The sequence below is a fragment of the Carya illinoinensis genome, chromosome 1 (genome assembly GCF_018687715.1).
Source record: "Carya illinoinensis cultivar Pawnee chromosome 1, C.illinoinensisPawnee_v1, whole genome shotgun sequence".
Lineage (NCBI taxonomy): Eukaryota > Viridiplantae > Streptophyta > Magnoliopsida > Fagales > Juglandaceae > Carya > Carya illinoinensis.
Genome location: NC_056752.1, coordinates 19,454,276 through 19,463,079, shown reverse-complemented (window position 1 = coordinate 19,463,079; position 8,804 = coordinate 19,454,276). Strand labels below are relative to the sequence as shown.

At 34.2% G+C, this 8,804-nt stretch overlaps 1 long non-coding RNA gene across 1 annotated transcript; it reads left to right on the top strand.

Moving 5' to 3' along the window:
- Positions 1-3,061: 3,061 nt before the first annotated feature.
- LOC122302073 lies at positions 3,062-5,740 on the top strand. Its single transcript, XR_006240324.1, has 2 exons — positions 3,062-3,418; positions 5,329-5,740. It is a non-coding gene; the product is annotated as an uncharacterized LOC122302073 (long non-coding RNA).
- The last annotated feature ends 3,064 nt before the right edge of the window (positions 5,741-8,804 follow it).

Here is an 8,804-nt window from a genome sequence, read left to right as displayed (position 1 = left end):
GTATATAAATATGAACCAGTTACAAAATGTAAAACAAAACAAAATAGCAAACTATAACGATATTTTAGAAACATTTATGTACAATAATATGATATACAAAAGTCTTTTAGCATAGACATCAATAAACAACATTATTATAACATAATAAATATTATGTTTAACCTCCATGGTAGGTTGTGCAAACCCTATCGGCCAACTAAGAAGAAATAGAATGTGAAATACCGTAGGATTTAAATGCAACATCATATCATAACAAAGTACTAAGTTGACAAATATCATAAAATTATGTACACATTTGAGATCACTTCATATTCGTTCTTTCTTATACAATTGAGAATAGAGTACTAAAAATATTCGTGTCTACATTAGTTAGAATAGAAAAATATTTTATTTCCTTGTTTAGATACAAAGAATAGTGCAAAAAATGACCGAGGACCACTACAACAAATTATCTTTTTTCCTACGGGTGATTTTATTGCAATTAGTCAATATTCTTGTCGGAAATGACTTTTCTCACCACCTCAAGTCGTAGCTAACTTCCCAGAAATAACTGGCAACAGATAGTGCTTAAACCCACGATCAAAATTTATATCCAAAACAATCTGATTTCCAGCAATTCTTGTTGCCACAAAATATATATAATTTTGTCACAAAAAGTGTGACAACCATGGTTAATTGTAGCTGGATTAAGTAACATTTTTTCGACGAATTTTTTGTCTCCACAAAAAGTCTATTATAATATTGCGAGTTTTGGTAGCAAATACTTATTTTCCCAAATATTTATTTGTGGCTATTCAAATCGCCGCAAATTAGCTTCTTCAGCGAAAAAAATATTCCAAACAATTTGTAGTCACCAAAAATAGTCTTTTATGAAATTTTTAAAAAAGAAAAAATACTAGCAAAACTATATCACAAGCTCATAGCCTTATACCTAAAATACATAAAGAATGTGAACAATATATTACAAAAAATAAAATATTGGAATACAAATAACAATTTCTAGGTGGTTTGAAAAGAAAGGCCAAAAAAAAAAAAAAGACATGTACTAAACATGGAAAAATGCAAGAAAAGTGTGCTCCAATTGTTATTTGATCTTTTTAAAGTTTAACCTACAAAAGAAAAACTTATTTGTTCTGTGAATATCTAAATGCAACATTACTAACCATATAAACGATTATATTCAAGAGTAAAACATGAACTAGAAATGTGGGAAATTCCAACAAGCTTTCACATACTGAAAACAGTGTAAATGTGGGAAACTCTAGCAAGCACTCATAGACTCAAATAGTGCAATTATGGGAAATTCCAACAAGCATTCACAGGCTTAAATCGGTGCAAATGTGGGAGTTTTCATCTCCATTCACATGCTGGAAAACAGTTCAAATGTGGGAGTTCCAACAAGCATTCACAGATTGAAAATAGTGTAAATGTGGGACTTTTCCCTTTAACATAATCATTGTTGTTAATCCCAATAACATTCAATTCAAAACGTTCCACAACTAAGTGTTCAGACCAACTCATTTACCTAAACTTCTAATAAGAGTGTAACTATGAGTAATCGTTGGAATAACCAATTAAGAAAATTTAACAATGGCATACAGGTTTCTTACCAAAGCAAGCCTGTACAATATAGTTATTTTAGACCATTAATTAGTGTATGTCAAATAATCCACCTGGAGTGCTTTGTTAATGAGTGTTGTCTAATTCTCATAATAACTAACCTGATTCCAATCTCCCATATGTGCCATAAATACACTAACTAGAATATATATTTATTACATATAGAATCAATGGAAGAAGATGTGCCAAGGTAGATATTGATTGTAGACCAAAAGTTTAATTGACAGGACAATATATTAAATTGATTATTGAGAAGTAGGAAAATAAAAAAAGCATACAAAAATATATTGCTATAAACAAAAAAAAAAAAATGCAATACGATATTAAGTGGAATGACCTGATGCAAGAGATTCTATATGCCAACTCAGAGTTTGAAGCTATTAAGACAAAATCCAACTCCAGTACTAAGACCAAGTCTTCAGCAGCAAAATCACAAACAAGTCTTTCACAAATCACAAGCCTTTAGGACTCTTTTGTGGATGACTCCAACAACACGTCTTCCACAAATGTACTGCCAAGAGATCAACTCAAAATGATTCATCACAAGTTTGACGACTAGGATTAAGCTAAGCCTCTTAGTTTATTTTGGTGTATTCTTTTTGGGCCAAGCAAGTTGGAGTAACCCAATTAGAAATTAGGTTTAGTACACTAGGCATCTAAGGCCTTTAGGAAGGCCCAAGCCCATGAGTGATTCAGCCACTATAGGAGAATTTGGGTTTAAAGCCTAACGCAATTCTTTGGACGCCACATGTCATCCAATGGAAAGTACAACTAAAACTTGATGAATCTAGACTGAATTGAGGGAAGAGAGGTGAGAGAGTTTAGGGTAATGGTCTTACATGCCTAACATAGAGGATCACCCACCTTCTTGCCATGTGTCATGCATGCAAGAAGGCTTGGTTGTAAGAAGAGGTATTGTGACACTTGCCACTAGTAGAGGAAGGTTTCTAGAAGGAAAATGATGAGGTTATGGAAAGTGGAGCTTAGGGAAGACCAAGGGACAAGGCACAACAATCATGGAAGATAAAGGGTTTTGGTTTCTAGAAGGAGTTGCCATGTGTCATGCATGCAAAATAGAAGATGAAGGGTTTTGCATTGGGAAGTGGCAAAATCTGCATGGGAATTAAAGAACCACATGCCTAAGGTAACAATAAGGATCTTGGTAGGAAACTCTTTGAGATGAACGGCACTTGGGAAGGGTGCTTGCCACCCATATTGTCCAATCACATTTCGCCAAGACTTTGGGAAAATGAATGATCACCTTGGGAGTTGAAGGGTTTCGGCAGCCACCTTACTCACACACACTTCACTTACCACTTGGCAAGCATGCACATGGGTAGAGCTTCAAGAAAAGATCTAGGGTTTAGAGATTGAACTTTTTCCTACTAATACAAAGGACATAGACACTTGAAGAAGGGCAAAGAATGAACTAGGGTTTCAATTTGGAGGCTTACACGCCACTTGTCCAAAGGATTTGGTTTTTTTGTTCCCAACACAATCTAATGATGAGTGAAGGGAAAGAATCACATGGTGGTGATGCCATTTGGCATCCATGCACCAAGTTTTAGTTTTTTCTAGAGGGGAAGATCATGCCTATAAGAAGGGGGGACCAAAAGACCAAGAGTCTTTTTGGAATTTTTTGTAGAAAAGCTTAGAGAATTTCGGTCACTCTCTTTCTCTCTACTCTCTATCATTTTCTTTTCACCCAAATACCATTCACGCCACCCACTACCCACTCAAGTTTTGTTCTAAGTGTTTGCAAGACTAAAGTCATCTTTCACTAAGGGAAAGCCACGATGTAAGAAAGAACCAACTGTTTCTTTTCTTGTTTCCCACTCATAGCCAAGAGAGAAATGCTTCAGTTTTTCCACATGTTCTTCATGAATAAGTGCTCACATACACACACAACCAAAGGAAGGTGAATGCTTTCAGTTTTGGGATGATTTTCCACATGAGCACACACACATACATTTAGAATACTTAGGATTTCTTCTTCCAAGAGTGAGAATCCCCATCTTTTGGTTAAGTTTTGAGTATGAATACTTGCAAGAGGAAGGAAAGCCATGGTCTAATCACTCATTTGAAAAACTAGGATTTTATTCTTTAGAGTTTCAGACCTTTGGAAGAGCCTTGAAGATTAGGTTTTTCTTGTCTTGAAGAAAAATCTAGAGCACTCACTCACTCACTCATGCACTTATTAGGGTTTAGGAGGAGTTGATTCTTATGACTATGTTACTATATTTTTCAGCTTGCTTATTTTATTAGACGTTGGATTTTTCAGCTTACTTACTCTCGAATATCCTGTATATGTTATGTGAACTCGTTGGTCTATTTGTTTGTATGTATGTTTGTATTTGAGATGATGATACTTTATCATGTCCTATATTCAGTTTCTTAAGTTCTTGCTTTCCATGTTATTGAATTGGTTTGTTATTATTTGATTTACATCGTGAAAATGAGATGTGATGCCACATCTAGGGTCTGGACTTGCATGCTTTAAAATGTTTATGAATACTTGATGCTTAACCGAATCCATTAGAGGTTCAATTCCATGAAATACTTGTTTTTCCATATGTATATTCACATGCATGATTCAGCTATATATGTATGTTTATTGGTAATATTCCATCGAATCCATTAGAAGATTCTAAGTTCATGAAAAGATTGTGTATCATGCATTTCAATTGTTGACATGTTTTAGCCATGACTATGAATGATGTGTTATCAATATGTATTTGAAGTTCTAAGTGCATGAAACAAATATCCATGCATATTAGAGTTTGCATGTTTCGGCCATGCTTAGTACATATGAAGATATAAATGTTTTGTTCCTCATTTGTTGTTCAATTGCCTTGGAATTGTTGATTAAGAACATGGTTGCATGTCCTAATATTTTCAAGCCGTAATGCAGAATGTATATGGGTGTGCATGGTTACATGATGATTGGTTTGTGTTAAGCTCGACATGCATTAGTATATGTTTTATAAAAGTATAAGGTTTCATAGTCCATGTCACATACATTGGGTTTGTGAAATCATTTCTAAAAAGAAAAGAGTCATTTAAAGTTTTGTCATGATCCCAAATGATAGGACGGAGGAAATGCCCTAGTAGAACTCTTATATCCACTTAAGAGTGATTAAAATATAGTGGTAACCCCTGGGTCGACGAAGAACAATCGACAAGCCTCGAATGGTTCCTAAAAGGAAATGATATTGGAGCGGGATTGTACCTAAAGCTAGTAGGTGCCATACAGTGAAGGTGAAAAGACAAACTGTCATACTAAGCATGATTAAAAATAAGACGTAGTTACTTTGGTCAAAGTGGGTGAACGTTTAATGCAGTAACTAGCGAGGAACACACGGTGTGTAGGGGAGCTGAGAGGTATCCAATCCTATATTTAAAGTCAAGAATAAGGCCTTGAGTTCAAAGACATGGTATGCTATGTTATAATAAAAAAAAAAAAAAAAAAAAAAAAAAAAAAAAAAAAAACTGAGCTCGTATGTATGTTAATGTTCAAGAATAAAAAGATGAAAGATGTTTTCTGAAAAATTCATAAAAGTTCTTAGTCACATGTCATGTTCTTTTTAGTCCAAATGCATAAGTAAAAGCTCATGTTCATGCATTCATTTTGCTTTGCTCTTGTATACTTATGGTATCTATTTTATGTTATTTGTTTACTTACTGAGATTTCTTGAAATCTCATTGTAGTAGTTTCTACTACCATTTCTTTATCCAGAATGGTAGAAGTTGTAACGAGATCACAAGAGGAAAACCATGGGGAAGCAGAAGAGACCAGCTTCCCAGATACCTAGCGAGACCCCAAAGAGGCCTTGAGGCACATCGGAGCCATCCATTTTGGAAAGGTTGGAGGCCACCGACCAATTCATCACTAAGTTTCATAGCTCTTCGAGAAACTAAGGAAGATCATGAACTAGGATAAGGCCAAGTAAGAACGGCCTAGCAAGAATACGTTTTGCAATGGACCATTAAGGTTTAGAAAAAGAGGAATATTTTGATGACTTAAAAATGATGGTCCCTTGTTTTGGGAGTTTTGAAAAACAATGATGTTCTTTTGGGAGATTTTCTGAAATCTGATCTTTTGGGATTTTATGCTTCGGTATCATGACATTTATTTTACCATTTGACCTAAATAGAATTTCCGCTATGATTTACGGCATACTGCTAAATTAATAGGTGCATTGCATCTTAGCTATCATGTACAATAGATATGTAGCCTTGTGTTATATGTCCCAACGCTTCAGTCATCGTTCAATCCCAAACGGGGGCTAAGGGCGTCACAACGTTGAAAGCATGTCATTTTAAATCACATCATCTTAAAATCACATCATTGAATAGAAAAGAAGTAAAGAACTGTTGAGGTCCTTTATGATCTCTAAAGTGAGATGTTATTCAATGTCTTTTCTACAATAGGATTGTCAGTTATGGTCCTAAAGCTCTTCTAACCTCTGTCTTGCTTGAATGAGAGACCATCAATCTAGGTCATCTATTTGTCTTCTAGACTTGAAGAATGGTTGAGACCGAGTGATAGATAGGAAAATCCATGCACATCTCTACAGCTTGCCTTGGATCTAATCCCACAATCTTCCTTTATGAGAGTCTCCTAAGGTCAATTGATATGGTTTGCATGTCCGTATTTCTTCTTTCCCAGGCGTACTCCAAATATGACATTTCTAATGGAGCATGAGCCTTGGGTATGATTCCTGCTGCCCTCTCAGCACCTTCGCGTTATCTCAAAGAGCTCCCAGCTCTACATCGGGCTTGTCCTTGCCCTTTGCTCGTCTTTTGTATGGTCAACACATCCATTGTTCTCCTGGTGCAAGATGAACCTTCCCTCGTCGTCCCTTTTTATGTTTGATGTTATTTTGCATTGTAAATAACAAAAATTTCATTGCTCATGTCATGGTTTTTAAAAGCATTATTAATACATTATATGTAAACCTATTCATTGATAGTCCCTTTTTACGTTTGATGTTATTTTGCATTGTAAATACATCCCGATATGATGTATCATTATTTTATGTGAATTCCATGCATCATTATAAAATATGATAAGACAAGATATGACAAGAAATCATGAAAGTATGATCATGAGTGAATGTATGATTGTTATGATATGTAATGGTCTATGTTATGATATGTATAATGGTACCATGGAATAAAGGCATATTGCATTGCCAAGATAAGCACACTGGTAGTGTACCCAATATTTTCATTCTCATAAATTCCTAATATGTGACTAAGGGCAAAATTAGGATTGTCAAGATCACTAATCCTATCTTGAGGATCATACATTGGGTACCAGCCAATAACAAAAGTGAAAGAAAAGTTAAGACTTTATGCACAATCTAGGTCAAATATCTAATTATGTATTTACAAGTATCCATGTTTTTAAAGAACATTTATGCTTATATTATGTTATTGCATGATGTATTGCTTATTGAATATTCAACTCATTATTGTATGTTTTAAATGTTTTAACCACCTAAGGTTATGATCAACATGAGAATGATGTTGCAAGATAGGATCTGTGTCAGGGAAACATGACAGAGTCCAAAATTGGCCTAGATCATTATGGAGGTTTTGTTATTTATGCTTCCATTTATTAAGAAGTTATTTTGCGAAGTATAAGACTTTAAACTATTTCAATAAATGATTCCACAAACTCGCTTTAAAAAAAAAAAAATAAGTTATTTTATTTTATGTATGGAGTGTTATATCTGGCTTCTAAGTAAATTTTTTGAAAATTTGCAACATTTCGTGTCCTCACAAACGATAAAAGCACTTGCCCAAGTCCACATGATAACCAACCGTAGTGGTATCTAACCAAAATTTCCAAAAAAATCATTGAAGGTTATTTTGTCTTTTTAAGGGAAAATTTGGTACATTGCAATTTTTTAGTAGTTTGAGAGATTATAGACAAAATTGATAGTTATAAGTTTAGTAAATTCTACTAACAATTATAAGAAATAGCTAACGATTTGTTTGTGGCCAAGAGCCTGTCCAAATTGTCCTATTTAATATGTGCAAATGATTAGGAATTTTTTCTTTTTCTTTTTAACAGAGCTAGGAGATCAATTAGAGCATTCTTAGATGTTTTGAAGTAATATGAATGCTTACCTAGAAAGCTTGTACGCCATTCTGAGTCAGCCATCTACTTCCTTATAGAGAATCATGAGTATCAAGGAGGCAGTTTGTTGCTACAATGGGATTTCAAGACGCTAGATTCTCTTGTATTGAGCATTCTAATTGGAATAGCCAAATCCAAACCTTTGTTTTAGCTAATATGAGATTAATTTAGCTTTGGCTATTGCATTCACATCAAATCGTCACATTAGATTATTCATTTATTTATTATAAACTAATAAAATAATATGAGATATGTTAAGGACGTGTCCCACCACCTTGAATGTAACTGTTCACCTGCACGACTTAGGATAATGCCGGCATAATCTGCCTGAAAACACTCCGATACTTAAGTCAGTAAATATTCCACTCAAGCAATCAATAATTCAGATCTAGATTGTCTTTGAGGTTACCTGGTATATATAGAGGTTTCTTGTTGAATTAGATTAGCACTATATGAGATCATCTTCATGTGATGTCTATCTTGCGCAGTCTTTATCAACTTAGATCATCTCTAAGTAACCAAAACAATCACATACATGCATGAAATTCGTTCTTTCCCAAGCAAAGCGGTGAGTAGCGTGTAGATCCCTTTTGGATCTGGCCTCTCTAGTTTAGGCCGATTGACAGAGAGCCTTTTCCATTGGGCTGGAAGCACGAAATGGGCCCTCCAAGATGAATTTGGCTTTGATTATTCCATTCACATCAAATCCTCATATTAGATTATTCATTTATTCATTATATAATAAAAAAATATTAATTTGATTTTTTTAATTTTTAATTTATTTAGTTTTATCATATTTTACCATTCTACGATTATATTAATTAATAATCATATTCTAATTAAATTATTGGTTAAAAAATAATATTTTAAATGGTCATTTCATGAGGCAAAACGACAATAGGAAGTAGAGAAGTGAAAAGTGGGAAAAAAGTTCAAGGGAACGAAACTGATGGTGGTTGCATGAGAAAATATCAAGAGGAGAGAGAGAGAGTTCCAAACAAATAATAAAATAAACATTTGATCCTTGAGCAATTAT